Source organism: Danio rerio, chromosome 20 (assembly GCF_052040795.2).
Source record: "Danio rerio strain M-AB ecotype USA chromosome 20, GRCz13ab, whole genome shotgun sequence".
Classification (NCBI taxonomy): Eukaryota; Metazoa; Chordata; class Actinopteri; order Cypriniformes; family Danionidae; genus Danio; species Danio rerio.
This window is the reverse complement of record NC_141040.1, coordinates 26174612-26190897: the sequence shown is the minus strand read 5'-3', so window position 1 is coordinate 26190897 and position 16286 is coordinate 26174612. Positions and strand designations below refer to the sequence as shown.

Sequence of the window (16286 nt, the reverse complement as noted above, 5' to 3'; positions counted from 1 at the left end):
CAAAATCTGGCCCTAACATCTGAATGTCGCAGCAGAAAATGAGACTTATCAGACCAGGCAACGTTTTTCCACATTTCTATTGTCTAATATTGGTGAGCCTGTGCGAATTGTAGCCTCAGTTTCCTGTTCTTTGCTGACAAGAGTGGCACCTGGTGTGGTCTTCTGCTGCTGTAGCCCAATTACCTCAAGGTTCAACATGTTGTGTTTTCAGAGAAGCTCTTCTGCATACCTCAGTTGTAACGAGTGGTTATTTGAGTTACTGTTGCCTTTCTATCAGCTTGAACCAGTCTGGCCATTCTCCTCTGACCTCTGGCATCACAAGGCATTTGCACCCAGAACTGCCGCTCACTGGATATTTTCTCTTTTTCGGACCCTTCTCTGTAAACCGTAGAAATTATTGTGAGTAGATCAGCAGTTTCTGAAATATTCATGCCAGCCTGTCTGGCACCAACAACCATGCCACATTCAAAGTCACCTAAATCACCTTTCTTTCCCATTCTGACGCTTGGTTTGAACTGCATCAGATCGTCTAGACCAGTGCTCCTCAAACTTTTTTCATCAAGTAGGCTACCACCTCGGAAAAAAATTTAAGCAGTACTGAAATACAATAGCGTAGTAAGCCCAGTAAATCAGCTACAGTTCTGCACAGTTCAAAAACGTGGCAGATTAATTCTTATTATTAAGAATGTTTATCATCGTCAGCCACATTAAACATAAATAGTTGGAACGTTAACACTGTACTGTGCTTACATGTAAAACAAACAAACTAAAAACATCAACATTTAATAGAAATGTGCTTAAAGTAAAAAGAAAAGTGCTGTACTTAAATTTAAAGTATTAACTTATAGTAGCCAATTCTTCAACACCTAAAAATGTTGCCTGGACCTCAGAAGTACAGGCCCCAGGCCATATGTCATATAATGAATACTATTACAGGTCATATTCATATATAAATAATACTTTTTGATAAATTTAGAAATATATGTAGCATATACATATGACATATTTGATTCCTCCACGTACAACTAGAAGGAAGCCAGCGTTCCACATACCACAGTTTGAGAACCACTGGTCCAGACCATGTCTACATGCCCAAATGCACTGAGTTGCTGCCATGTAATTGCCGTTAACGAGCAGTTGGACAGGTGTACCTGTAAAGTGGCTGGCAATTTTTATATACATATTAGCACCCTTGTATATTTCCCCCCCCAATTTCTGTTTTTCCACACATTTCTAAACACAATAGTTTTAATCACTCATCTATAATAACAGATTTCATTTATCTTTGCCATGATGACAGTAAATAATATTTTACTAGATATTTTTTCAAGACACTTATACAGCTTAAAGTGACATTTAAAGGCTTAACTAGGTTAATTAGGTTAACTAGGCAGGTTAGGGTAATTAGGCAAGTTATTGTATAATGATGGTTTGTTCTGTACACTATCAGGAAAAATTAGCTTAGAGGGGCTAATAATTTTGACCTTAAAATTGTGTTTAAAAAATTTAAAACTGCTTTTATTCTAGCCGAAAGAAAACAAATAAGACTTCCTCTAGAAGGAAAAATATTATCAGACATACTGTGAAAATGTCCTACCTCTGTTAAACATCATTTGGGAAATATTTAAAAAAAGAATATAAAAATCAACGAGGGGCTAATAATTCTGACTTCAACTGCATATATATATATATATATATATATATATATATATATATATATATATATATATATATATATATATATATATATATATATATATATATATATAACCCTTTAGAATATTAATCATATATTTCTTTATAGGTCTATTAATTAATTAATTTATTTATCTATGCTCTATGCTTTTAGTTTTACACCAACATAGTAAACTAAGTAACTAAACTAGTAACGTTTCTATACTTTTACCACTGTTACTTTTAACATAATTAAAGCATATTTAGTGTGGGCAGTCTCATATTGAAAGCTACACATTTCCCCCATGCAGCTTTGCGCGAATTACGGAAGCAACTTCCGTTTATTAAACTGGAGGGCTACTACAAGGTGGCATCTCCTCACAAATCATCACATTAGCAGAAATTCACATTTCTTTCAGCAGACCACGAATAGACTAGGCCAAAAAACTAGCTACTAATGTCACGTTTAAATAATTCCATTAAGAATTAAGGTAAAACTACAAATTACATTTTCACTCCGGATTATTAGTAGCGCGCCATCGCATGGTTTGTAATAATTTGTTTGTTTGTTTTTGTAGGAAAACGTAAAAGTTATTTACATCGTGCTAACAGCTTGAAAATCATCGCCCTGGTGAAGCCTATAGCTGAAATGCAGCTCAAATATCCATTTCAACTTCTCAGACCGCCAACTCATTCATTACAGGTAAATAATTTCTTTCTTAAAACGTTTATGATTAAACCATTATGTCAATAACGTTATGCCAACTACCGCTCTCGACTACAATTGAGCATACAAATTAAATTATCTAATTATTTACCATGATTTCGACGGAGGAATCTTAACCAACAACTATTAACATCGCCAATTTCAAATTCAAAGCGTTCTATTAGGCATTGTTATGTAGTAAGAGCGAATGGCCACCAGAGCGCGCAATGGCATTATCTGTGAGCGCGCGAGTGAGAGCGCGCGTTCACTCGCTGCTATCTCTCCTTCGCATGGTTTGTTTAAATATTGTTACAGCTGGAGTTCTGGTTGCACCGCCTTCGTCTTACCTTGTGATACCAAAGTTAAACATTGAGAGAGTTTCTGGTTTTACAACAACAGGATATGCAAATAGACGGATTAGTGAGGAAAGCGAGATAGGGTGTATGATAAATGTGATAAGGGTGCTATGAAACGTTTATTTAAGTGTACAATGATTTGAAAGCAGTCATCTCTATATGGGGAAAACCCCTTTAAAGGACAGTTTTTGTGACCCAGGAAATAGAGATACAGACTATACAGGCTACATAGATGCCGGGAGACTATTTAAAATGTTTTTAACAGGATGTAAACATGTTTTATTGCTTCATCATTTAGTGAAACTTATTTTATTTCAAGTGTGTATCCTGTGAGAGTTATGAAAGTGTTTGGAGGTCTAGTGGAAAGTGTCCTGCACTTATGTAAAGGTCATCGGGAAGAGCTCTTCACAGCCAAGCTCTTGGACACTTTTTAGACTAAACTCGTAATGAATGATGGCCAGTGACGTACGTTTTTTGAAGAGTTCTGTGTGGGTGTTCAAAACACATTGATTTCAATAGGTTTTAATCACTTTATTCGTTTTTTTGCACAGTGACTTGGACACTGCCAAAATGAGTGCACTCACTGCCTTGTCTTAGACTGACCTGTGGGTTCATAATATTTATTTCTGCATCATCATGGTGCATTGCCTACTGTCGACTGCTCCATTTGTGTACAAGGAACATTTTAGACTTAATGGTAAGATAGCCATTCCAAAAATAAGAACTCTTCATATGTATTATTAAGCAAAGTTCAAGAACTGTATAGTGTTTAGTATACACTATATTTCACTAGGGTGACGTGGTGGCGCAGGAGGTAGTGCTGTCGCCTCACAAACCGCTGGTTTGAGCCTCGGCTGGGTCAGTTGGTGTTTCTGTGTGGAGTTTGCATGTTCTCCCTGTGTTTGCGTGGGTTTCCTCCAGGTGCTCCGCTTTCCCCCACAGTCCAAAGACATGCGGTACAGTTGAATTTGGTAGGCTAAATTGTCCATTGTGAATGAGTGTGTGTGTAAATGCGTGTATGGATGTTTTCCAGAGATGGATTGAGGCTGTAAGGGCATCTGCTGCGTAAAACGTGTTGGATAAGTTGGCGGTTCATTCCGCTGTGGTGACCCCGGATTAATAAACGGACTAAGCTGAAGAAAAAAAAAATGAATGAATGAATATTTCAGTGATATAGTAGTATTGACCTTATTCTAAAATGCGGAAGTGCGCCTGTTTTCACGATTGTCTTAGAACTTCCGTTTCAGTCGCCTATGGGAGAAATGACAAGGAATAATAAACGGCAAAAAACGGTCAAACTACTTGCTCTACAAACAAATGTTTGCATGACTATACAGACCAGGTATAATAATATAACAAGGAAATATCAGTTTGCAACATCAAACAGCGAAACGAGCAGTTTTTAATGTCTAAAAATTAATGGAAGTGAATGAGACCGGAAGTCTCGTGCCAAAAAGATTCAAATGGCAGCGCCCGCTCGTCTGCGGAGAATAAGGTCAATAGTCTAGGCTACAATGTGTAACAAACTTTGAGTAAATTAATTTCGAATTGTTTCCATACAGTGTTTAGAAGGTGAACTTTTTAGGTGTAAATATAGTTTAATGGATAAACCAGCACACTTTTAGTAAATTAAAGCACATTAAGTTACTAATATTAATTTTTTAAAATGATTGTTGTAATAATTTATACTCTAAACCAGGGGAGCCCAAACTTTCTCGTATGAAGATCAAATATCAAAAACCAAATATCATTGAGAGCCATAGGCAAATTTACCAAACAATTTTAGAATAAAGTTGCCATGGGTAATTTCCTAATTTCTAAATTGTATTATCTAATGTAGTATAACTTTTGAAATAATAACTTGTAGCAATAAAAACATAACCACATTTATAACATAGTGGAGTTCAATGCTTAGTACACTAGTTAAGCAGAATCTGCCTTTGACTTGATTTGCTCACCAAATTCTCTGTTGGGTGACAGTATAAACTAAATCTGATTAATTTACACTATTTAACTCAAACATTTAATTTCAGTTTGTTTTTAACAATAAAACAGACATTAACAATCTCTATACCCTATCCCTATCCCCATAATTCTCTCTCTTCTCAGATGGGATGGTGGGCCAAATTATGGTTCATCTTTGCTCTAGTTTGGGCATTGCTAATCTAAACTGTACTTTTAACAGTATTTTAAGTAAAAAAATGTCGAATTACTAACAGTAACTAACCTCGTCATGTCTGCGGTGCGGGCCCGTCCGCTACGCCACTGAGCAGGATAGCGCTCCTTCTCGTAGTTAAGCCTCCACATCAAAGTTCCTGAAAGCAAAGAAGGTCATGGTGCTCCAGGATTGGCAAGTCAAGTGACCAGGTGTGAACATTATTGAGCATGTGGAGCTGAATGAAGAGGCATTGAAGATAAATCCAAAGAATCCTGATCAACTCTGGTGGTCCTGCAAGAATGCTTTCTTTGTCATTCCAGATGACTTTATTAATAAGTTATTTGAGTCATTGCAGAGATGTATGGATTCACTACTGCAAGCTCATGGGAGTCATACACAATATTCATTCTTTTTCCACTGCACCATGATTTTATATTCTATACTGTACATTATTTCAGTTATTTGACAAGACTTTTGACTACGCAAAGTCAGACCTTACTGTCCTAATTAAACAATAAAAATCAAGGCATGATCATATATTTTTTTTCCAAAATAAGCATAATTTAAAGACTTTTGCCTTTCATATAAACCACGTCTGATACCAAATATTAACTAGAAGTCAAGTTATTTTTTTGTTGTTCCTAAAACTTGTCTAGGCAAAAAGACTTTTATCAGGCAGTGTATGAGAAGTGTCTAATTAGGTGGAAAAATTTTTAATAAAATTAAAAATGGCTATAAGCCAATTGCACTTAGAATTCTTAATCATACTCTTAAGTTGATCTCGATCAAAGAATTATAACTTGAACAAAACGTGTGTACTAATACAATTTTAGGCCAGATATACTAAAAATATAAATATAGATATTTCTGTAAGTTAAGTATACAGTATAAAATTCAGTCTTTTGTACCTAATATACTTTATATATGTATATATACTCGTACGACTAGTTCAAAAGACTAAATTTTCCAGAAAAGCATTTATTTATTTTATTTATTTATTTATCTTTAAGTTTAACAAATGTACATAGCTATATATATATATATATATATATATATATATATATATATATATATATATATATATATATATATATATATATATATATATATATATATATATATATATAACCTATGTTTACCAGTTCTCAGTTCTGTGGGAAATTCTGGTTAACTCATCAAGCAACTATATTTAAATACTTTGTGGTTTAATCAAATTTAGTGTGAACAGATATCAAGATTTCACATGCAAGCTGTTTAGCTTAAATTTTTTTTACATATTACATATGAGAATAAATCTGCAGAAATGCAATATCCACATTACTCAAACAAATGTAAGAAATAGTAAGAAAAAAGTTACTACAGAGGAAATTATTTGTTTAGCATATGTATTCATTTTATTCGTAATTATTTATTTATGTATTTGCTCAGCATAAATGTATTTATGTATTTAACGACTTGCTGTAAAACACTACTTATGTTATTTATGATGTCTGTGTTATATAGAATGTGTAAAACAAATCTTCTGAAGAATCAAGTGTTCTCGTTATCAGGGTTATTATAATTTCTGAGGGTCAGTGGAGTACAGAGTCAGAGTCTTTATCTGGTATAACATGAAAGTGGCATTCTAGTTTTACCTTTCACAGAATGGGAGGTGCTTTCAGCAAAGCTATGCGTGAGCCTGTATGTACATATGCAAACTAAAAAGCTGCATAGTGTCACTTGACAGTTCTATGCAAAAGAAGAGCCAGTGAAAGATCATGTTAACAGGATGACAAGAGTGGGTGAGGGAGAGAGTCTAGGAATGTACTAGAAAGAGATGGAGATTTATCAAATGCAAGAAGCTTTTTAAATAGCATTTTTGGTGTGGAAGAAAATTTTCACCAAAGTAAAGGGAAAATGATGAAAGCTATGATAATGGAAGTCATAATTATAACATAAAAAACTGAAAACAACAAGCTGTGTCTAAGATTGATACGTCATGGGGTGACCTATTACTTGAAAAAAATGCACAACTTGCAAAACTTTGCACTTTGAATGTGTTTTAAGTCAAATTTTTTGTGATTTTTGACATTTTATCTCAGAATTATTACTTAGTATCTCAAAATTTTGAGACGTATTTTCTTACGATTTAAAAGATTAATATAAGAACTAGGCACGGATGGGACGATAGTCGTTTTCAAGGTATACCGCGGTTTGAAAAAGTCCAGGTTTTAAAACCGATAAAATTTTCTGTAATATTGTTCCTATGGTATGTGTAATATTTTTTTATTTACTTTTTGTTTTTTAGGACAACAGTATCTTCAGCTGAAAAAATATCCAAAGATGCTGTTTTAAATTGTAAAGAAACCTGTTTTTAAAACTAACGAAGACAGCAGAAGTCAATAATTCATTTGAACTAACATGTTTACTGCTCCAAAATATTATATTAATATAATCTTTCAAAAAATCAAATATTTTGTTTTCAAAGGGGAAAAAAGTTTTTGTTTTTTACGAAGACATTTAAAAAGAATACATTTTAGAGGAGTTCTCACAATACCGTGAAACCGTGATATTATCATACCGTCAGAATATTTTACCGGCCCATGCATAATAAGAACTTCTTTCATGATTTAGTATTTCAATATCTCATTATTTCAATATCGTATTATTACAAAATGATTTTGTATCTCATTTTCTTGAAAAAAAGGACTTAGTTTCTCATCAATGTGATGATTTAAGTATCTCATTTAGTATCTTATAACATTCTGATATCTTAATTTTTATCTCAGTGTGATTTTCAATATTTCAAAACATTTTTTTTTATATTTCTCCTTTTTTTCCTCACAAAGTTTGGCTTAGTATCCCATAAATTTTACATTTTGCCTTATAATTATGACCCCCCCCCCACCCCCCCCCCCCCCAAAAAAAGTGGCTTATTATCTCATAAATTTGGTATTTTGTCTCATAATTATGATCCAGTATCTCAAAATGCTGTATTTTTAGCACAAAATAATTACCTCAAAATCGGAACCTGTTATTATGATTTATAATCTCTAAATGCTGTATTTTTAGCTTACAATTATAACTTCAATATCTCAACCTTTTGTTACGATTTATATTTTCAATGTCTCTTTTTTTCCTCAAAAAATAGGGCTTAATATCTCATAAATGTTACATTTTTATCTCATAATTATAACTGTTACAATTGTCATTTACCAAAACACATAATCCTTATGTGTCCGAAAAGGGCTTCTATGCATTTGCTCTAAAGCATCCTCCCACACCAATCAACTTTCCTCACAAACATTATATGTTGATATTACACATTAAACATTAATAATAATATTATCCACACCCCAAATTACGCATATGTGCATTTTTCTCACAATTGATCTCTCCTCTTGATGTCGGTTAGAGAAATACTCCCACCAAATTGTTCGCTCAACAATCATCCTGCCCAGTCCAGACCTGCCTAAGGCTGACATCATCTCTGAAAATAAAGCACCACTAATTGAGCCCTATACGTGTCTCCCTACACAGACGCCATGAACGGCTGAACAAGTGAGTTCAACAGGTCTTGTAAACATAACCTCAACATTTTCAACCTGTCAGAGTGTTGGGTGCTGAGCCCAGCTGTCATTTATGCATGCAACAATCGCATGTCCTGTCGTCTGAAGATTAAATCCTTCAAAAGAAAACAAACTGAACGTTTTGAACATATTGATCCAAACAAGACAAGACCTGGTACTTTCTCGCAACGTGTATCAAAACAAGCAAGCCGTTTAACTCAATCCACAGAGGGCAATGAAGTGAAATGAGATATTGCTTTGTTGTGCTTTATGCGAAAGCAGCGGGCTAGAATTGGATTTATGATGTATTTGGCTGCAGATGCATGCGAAGCATAATCACATTAGTAATCTCTCAGTCTTTCAGGTGTAACCGAATCCCCCACTGCTCTCTCATCACCTCTCATCGCTTGGCTCGGCCGAGAGAATATCGGCTCAGAGCGAGTTCGGATGGGCTTTTGTGCTGTTGTTGTTCGCCTTTGGATCCCCGAAAACCTCCCCGGAGCCCGTCTCTCGTTACCAGCCCGTCTCCACGGCCTGGTGCTCAGATCGCTCTCCTTGTTTGAATAGGGTATCGCATCTAGATTAAAACGCCATTTCTGTAAGTGATACCCTGATTGATTTATCACTCAGACAATAACACCCGCAATAAAATACAAATTGAAAACTGACAAAAGGTGCACGGGAAAACAGGCTTCCCTCAACACTGGCTTCTATGATTAAAATACTTATAGAGTTTACTATGTAACTGCAATTGTTATTGTATATTTGATATATTTTCATACATATTGTATATTTATGTAGTCTATTTTAGATTCAATTGTGCTCAATTCATTCATTCATTTTCCTTAAGCTTAGTCCCTTTATTTATCAACGGTTGCCACAGCAGAATGAACCGCCAACTTATTCAGCATATGTTTTACACAGTGGATGGCCTTCAAGAAGCAACCCAGGACTGGGAAACACCCTGACACACTCATTCACAATCATACACCACGTCCAATTTCGTTTATTCAATCCACCTATTGTGCATGTGCTTGGACTGTGTGGGAAACTGGAATAACTGGAGGAAACGCACAAGAACATGGGGAGAACATCCCAACTGACCCTGCTGGGTCTCACACCAGCAACCTTTTTGTTGTGAGACGACAGTGCTAACCACTGAGCCACTGTGAAAACTAGTTTTGCTGTTAAACATAGCTCAAAAATATAGTATAGTATAGTACAACATGCTTCTTTAATCCAGCGATTACACAAAACATTTGGTACTTTTTATAATACAGGTGTGGGAAAAGTTATGAGACTTGAAATAAAGTTTCTGTATTAGATTTATTGAGTATGGATTTTATTCTCAGAAGGACTGATAATTTAAGATCATTATATTGTTATTTAGGTCAACTGTTTCTTTCATTGATCCATTCATTCATTTTCAACTGTATTTCTGGGGCCGGGTCGCGGGGGCAGCAGTCTTAGGAGAGAACCCCAGACCTCCCTCTCCCCAGACACTTCCTTCAGCTCCTCCTGGGGGGTCTCGAGGCGTTCCCAGACCAGTCGAGAGACATAGACCCTCCAGCGTGTCCTGGGTCTTCCCCGAGGCCTCCTCTCGGTGGGACATGCCTGGAACACCTCCCTAGGCGTCCAGGATGCATCCGAAACAGATGCCCGAGCCACCTCATCTGACTCTTCTCCATGTGGAGGAGCAGCGACTCTACTCCAAGCTACTCCCAGGTGGCAGAGCTCCTCACCCTATCTATAAGGGTGTGCCCTGCCACCCTGCGAAGGAAACTCATTTTGGCCGCTTGTATACGAGATCTTGTCCTTTCGCTCATGACCATAGGTGAGAGTAGGAACGTAGATTGACAGGTAAATCGAGAGCTTGCCTTTCGGCTCAGCTCCTTTACCACAACAGACATGTACATTGACCACATTACTGCTGCCGCTGCACCAATCCGCCTGTCATTTTCATGTTTCATCCTTCCCACACTCCTTAACAAATCCCCTTGAACTCCCCCACCAGGGATAAGGACTTTCCCCCAAGCTAGAGATGGCAAACCACCTTTTTCAGTAGGAACACCAGTAGTAAAATACTGTAAAAATAATCTTAATAACTGTAATTGTGGAGTGAACCAACTCATCTAGTATATGTTTTAAACAGCAGATGCTTTTCCAACTACAACCCAAGACTGGGAAACACCCATACGCTCTCTATTTCACACCCATACACTACGGCCAATTTTGTTTACCCAATTCACCAATAGAGCTTGTCTTTGAACTGTGGGGGAAACCGGAGCACCCGGAGGAAACCCACACAAACGCGAGGAGAACATGCAAACTCCACACAGTAATCCCAACCAAATCAGTGACTCGAACCAGTGACCTTCTAGCTGTGAGGCGACAGTGCTAACCACTGAGCCACCTTACGACCCATCTAAAAAAGAATACTGTATATGTCTGTAATCATGGCACTTTTTTTGTTCTGTTAAGCAAAACAAAGGCTCTAAAGGAAAACAGAATTATTTTAGTTGATCAGATGTTTACTGAGTTTAAAAAAAGTTTTACTCAAACAAGCAATAAATCAAGAGGAAATGAGAATGAGAAATTGTTGGTCGTTTTTTTAATCCTTCTACTTCAAGTTTTTTTTTTTTTTAATTTTAAAAAAGCAATAAAGAGAACGTTGTTTCTTTTTGCTTCATTTGTGAGTAGACACTCATATTTTTTTCTATTGAAGGCATTTGCCAGTAAATGACTGAAATGAGGCATTATTCGTCAGATAAAAGTGTTGTTATAACTAGTCCACTCATGACTTGTTTTTACGGGATTTTTCACGGCTGCTTGATACTATTAATCCTTAATTGCTCAGTAAACACTATTAACTTCTTTTCTACACTAATCCAGCCACAATGCTATGTGTTGGCAGGTATGAAATGTTTGTCCAGTTTTCAGCAGGTTGTCTCCTGGCCTATAACTTTAGACATCCTGGTTAAGAGAACAAATCAACGGCCTTATGTACAAATTAAACAACTGGGAGGCAAGCATTATGTACACATGCCATGAGTATAAAGAACATTTATCTGCACGCAAATACTCTGCTGTTTTCTCTCTTTTTGTGCTGTAATTTGACCAAAAAAGTAGGTAGAGAGACTAATAAAGGGACTATTGGGTCTTATGATCTAAGATCAAGCTTTTTTTCTATCATGTGAACAGCCTATGTGCTACAGGCAAATTGTAAGCTGAGAAACAAACACTGTCTCTTTCACACAGATACACACATACAGTAAAACGCTGCACTTTTGAATCTCATAAAGGTATTTTATAATCAATTTAATGATAAAAATACATTTACAACCCCAAAAAGTAAACCATCTGACCACGGTAACAGCTTAACAGCTAAATTCACTCAAGTCAGTCTTTCATTTGGTTTTTAAAGGTTTTATTTCTTTGCTTTATATCATTATAGGTTCAAGAAAAGCTTTTTTTTTTTTTTTTTTTTTTTGCATGACGCACTGACTTTTTCTGCATTTTCCTGAACATTATAAACATTTAGTTCTTGGTTTCGTAGAATAGACAAGAGACTTTCAGGAGTGTAATGTTTATATGAGTTCTTCACATAAACAAGTATTCTAGAAGCTTTAGCAGACAGCCGAGAAGGCAAGTCTCATTTTAAAAGTTTTGTCCCGCTGTTCAAACAATGAGTTTAAAAAGCAATTGATACATAAAATGTGGAATGCATACAGTGTAGTATCTTCAAGATCCAAAAATTGAACGCAAAAGTGGTCTTAACAATTCTGGATGTCTCCTCACAATTTAAGAACACTATGGAAAAACTATAGGACATCCGCAGTGGGACAGCTATGAAGATTAATGCATGATCCTACAAATATATCATTTCAAGGGGTCAATTGACTTAAGTCAACTGACCTCATTTGACGAGGTCAAAATCTGATCTATAGTGACGTCCCGCTGAACAAACTCTTCTCCTTTTGCGAAGATCAGTGAATTGCAGGAATTCCACATGTCAAACGCAGACCGAAGGTTATGAAGTCAAACTCAAATTTAGTTCCTAGAGAATATAATTATATTTTGTCATGCGTCTCTTTTGATCTATGCTCTTCTCTGTCCCTCTCAATTAAATTCAAATATACGTTGTCCCTACATAACCTTACCACTTTTTATAGGCCAGATCCCACAAAATGGGCCCTTTGGGACATCTTTCTTTCAATCCAGCAGTATTCTCATTATTTTAATCCCTACAACAGTGAAATAAGGGGGACTGTTATTCTCTGCGTTTGTTTTCTGGATGCCTTCATACAAATCAGCACATATGGTTTGGAATTTCTCTGCTTTTGTTTTTGTCTTTCATGTTTCTTTTTATGAAAAATCTGAAATAGTGACCCTCTTTGACTATCATGTTTGTCAGCTCTCTTACTGAAATATATTACTGTTAAAAGTTGGGGATTAGCAATGTTTGCCTATATATAAAATATTAATACGTATATGTTGCCAAGATGCATTAAGTGTAACAAAAGTGACAGAAAAAAATATTTACAGGTAGTTCAGATGCATGCTGTACATATTTAGTGTGTTTAATTATTAATTTAAGCCTAATTTAGTTCGTTTTTGCTCTACCGAATGTTAATTTCAATCTCAAAAAATTGTGCATACAATGTACAAAGTTGTAATTTTCCTCCATGGAGAAATGTTTTTTGACATTAACTGATTGCTCTTTTAAGACAGAATATGTTTTGATATATATATATATATATATATATATATATATATATATATATATATATATATATATATATATATATATATATATATATATATATATATATATATATACATACAACAGTTCTGTCTAGTTCTCAAATCTGATTGGCTGATAGCCGTGCGATGTTCTGCAATATCAGAACTCCTACAGCCTCTTCTTTGCTGTGAATAACATCTGTTTTGTTTAATGGCTTATAAAGCTTTTTTAAATACTGCTTATAATGCTTTTTTAAAAGCATAAAATGATTTGGAGGAATAATTATTGCTGTTATCTCTCTTTTTTACTCTAATTAATACTGTTTTTGCTGTATTTGTTTTATATCGGCTTGAATGAAAACAGCTTTAAATTAAAAAAAAAATAAACATTTTAGGGTGAATATTATTGGCCCCCTTAAGCAATATATATATATATATATATATATATATATATATATATATATATATATATATATATATATATATATATATATATATATATTGTTGTTGTTTTTTTCTAAAGTCTACAGGACTAACCATTCTTATACAGTGATTTGCATAATTACTCTAACTCGCCTTGTTAACCTAATTAACCCTGTCAAGCCTTTTAATTGCTCTGTAAGCTGAATACTAGTATCTTGAAAAATTTTTAGTAAAATATTATTTACTGTCATCATGGCAAAGATTAAATAAATCAGTTTTTAGGACTTTTAAGGAGTTATTAAAACGTTTATTATTAAGATAAAATGATTAAAATCATTTTTATTATTATTTTATTACTGTTTATAAATGTGTTAAAAAAATATTTTCATGAAACACAAATTGGGTAGAAAACATACTAGGGGGCTAAAAATTCTGACTGTACATTATAGCATAACTTGCTTGTTTAACCACAAAATCCATAAGCACTGTTGAACATGACATAGTACAACCTGAAGATAATCATATCATCAAAAAAAAAAAAAAGTCTTTTGTCAACAAGAAATAATGAAGGCTTGTTGAAGTGCGACTTTGTTCCCAATCAGTTCTCATGAGATAAATAAGATGGCCTATGGGGGTCTCTCAGACCTCGAGCAGAACATGAAAGGGCTTTATGCCGTGCAAATGCACTGTATTTATTAACCAAAATACAGTAATTATTGAAAACAATAACAAATAATCCTTTCACGTCCATCTGTTATCTATGTGGTGGTTTTAGGGAATGAAGGTTTTTCTCTGAGAGCTTGTAGGTATTCCCAGCACAGAAGTCAGGCCATGGGCTTCACAAGCGCTCCTGTGCAGTTGCTAGAGTCAGTGCTGGGACTTCACTAACACTGCAGCTTATTGTTGCATTCTGGGACATTGACCTGAGGCTCCTCCCATTCTCAATGGTTTATATGTGCGTGTTTTTGTGCATGAATATCATGTGAGTTCTCACAGATCGAAGCTGAAGGCAGGGGATGCCAGTCCTTGAGTTTTAATGGAGGACTATACTGTAGCTCTGTTTGTATGCGTGCGTGCGTGTGAGTGTGTGTGCGTGCATGCATGCATTTACTTTGCTTTAATGTTATTTTTTGTGAGATTTTTCTTCTTTATGTTAACTGTTCAGTAAGTGACTCTTCAGATAGTGAATCATGTGATATAGTGGCGGTAAGGATGACCTGAGTCAAGTCAGGTCACTTTTATTTGTTGAGCCCTTTGAAGATTCATATTGCTTCAGAGCAGCTTCACATGAATTGTTCATCTCCATATCTTCATGTCTTACAATTGCATTCAGAATATTAGAGGTGGGTTGTAATATATCAAATATATTTATTTTATAATATACGCTACATTTTTTTAGCAATAAATAGTTTTATTATGTTTATATACATTTATAAGTATACTACAGACCAAAAGTTTGGACACACCTTCTCATTAAAAGAGTTTTCTTTTTTTCTCATGACTATTAAAATTGTAGATTCACACTGAAGGCATCAAAACTATGAATTGCCACATGTGGAATTATATATTGTCCTACTGAATAGACTGCTAGAATTTGTATTATGGCAAGAAAAAAAGCAGCAAAGTAAAGAAAAAAAAAGTGAACATCATTACATAGAAATGAAGGTCAGTTAGATTGAACTTTGAAATTGTCCCCAAGTGCAGTCACAAAAACCATCAAGCGCTACAAAGACACTGGCTCACATGCGGACTGCCCCTGGAAAGGAAGACCAAGAGTCACCTCTGCTGTGGAGGATTAGTTCCTCCAAGCCACCAGACTCAGAAATTGCAGGTTAACAGCAGCTTAGAGACCATGTCAATGTCACAGAGTTCTAGCAGGAGATACATCTCTAGAGCAACTGTTAGGAGGAGACCTTTTGAATCGGACCTTCATGATAAAATATCTGCTAGGAAACCACTGCTAAGGACAGTCAACAAGCAGAAGAGACTTGGTTCCAACCACTGTGTCTTTGTGCGACGCAGAAAAGGTGAAAGGATGGACTCTTCATTTCTCACCAGCATTGCTGGTGACACTGTTGGGGATTTATTCAAAATTGAAGGCATACTGAACCAGCATGGCTACCACAGCATCTTGCATTGGCATGCAGTTCCATCCGGTTTGCGTTTAGTTGGACCATCATGTATTTGACAATGCCCCCAAACACACCTCCAGGCTGTATAAGGGCTATTTGACCAAGAAGGAGAGTGATGGGGTGCTGCACCACATGACCTGGCCTCCACAGTCACCGGACCTAAACCCAATCGAGATGCTTTGGTGTGAGCTGGACTGCAGAGTGAAGGCAAAAGGGCCAACAAGGGCTAAGCATCACTTAAAACTCCTTCAAGACTGTTGGACTACCTCTTGAAGCTCATCAAGAGAATGCCAGGAGTGTGCAAAGCAGTAATCAAAGCAAAAGGTGGCTACTTTGAAGAAACTAGAATGACATATTTTCAGTTATTTTACACTTTTCAGTTGTTTTATACTCAGTGTGAATCCACACTTTTCTTAGGCATGAAAATAAAGAAAACTCTTTGAATGAGAAGGTGTCTCCTAACTTTTGGTCTGTACTGTGTATATATACAGTTGAAGTCAGAATTATTACACCCCCTGTATATATATTATAATAATTAATTATATA

At 35.5% G+C, this 16286-nt stretch overlaps 1 protein-coding gene across 3 annotated transcripts in view; it reads left to right on the top strand.

The window, feature by feature from the left end:
• The first annotated feature begins 1989 nt into the window (after positions 1-1989).
• kita (KIT proto-oncogene, receptor tyrosine kinase a) overlaps positions 1990-16286 on the top strand; it is a 103537-nt gene continuing 89240 nt past the window's right edge. For all 3 annotated transcript variants that reach the window (XM_087296331.1, XM_087296330.1, XM_087296329.1), the window contains exons 1-2: positions 1990-2165; positions 2253-2377. The gene's annotated coding sequence lies outside the window, so the exon portion shown is untranslated. The remainder of the gene's footprint in view (positions 2166-2252; positions 2378-16286) is intronic.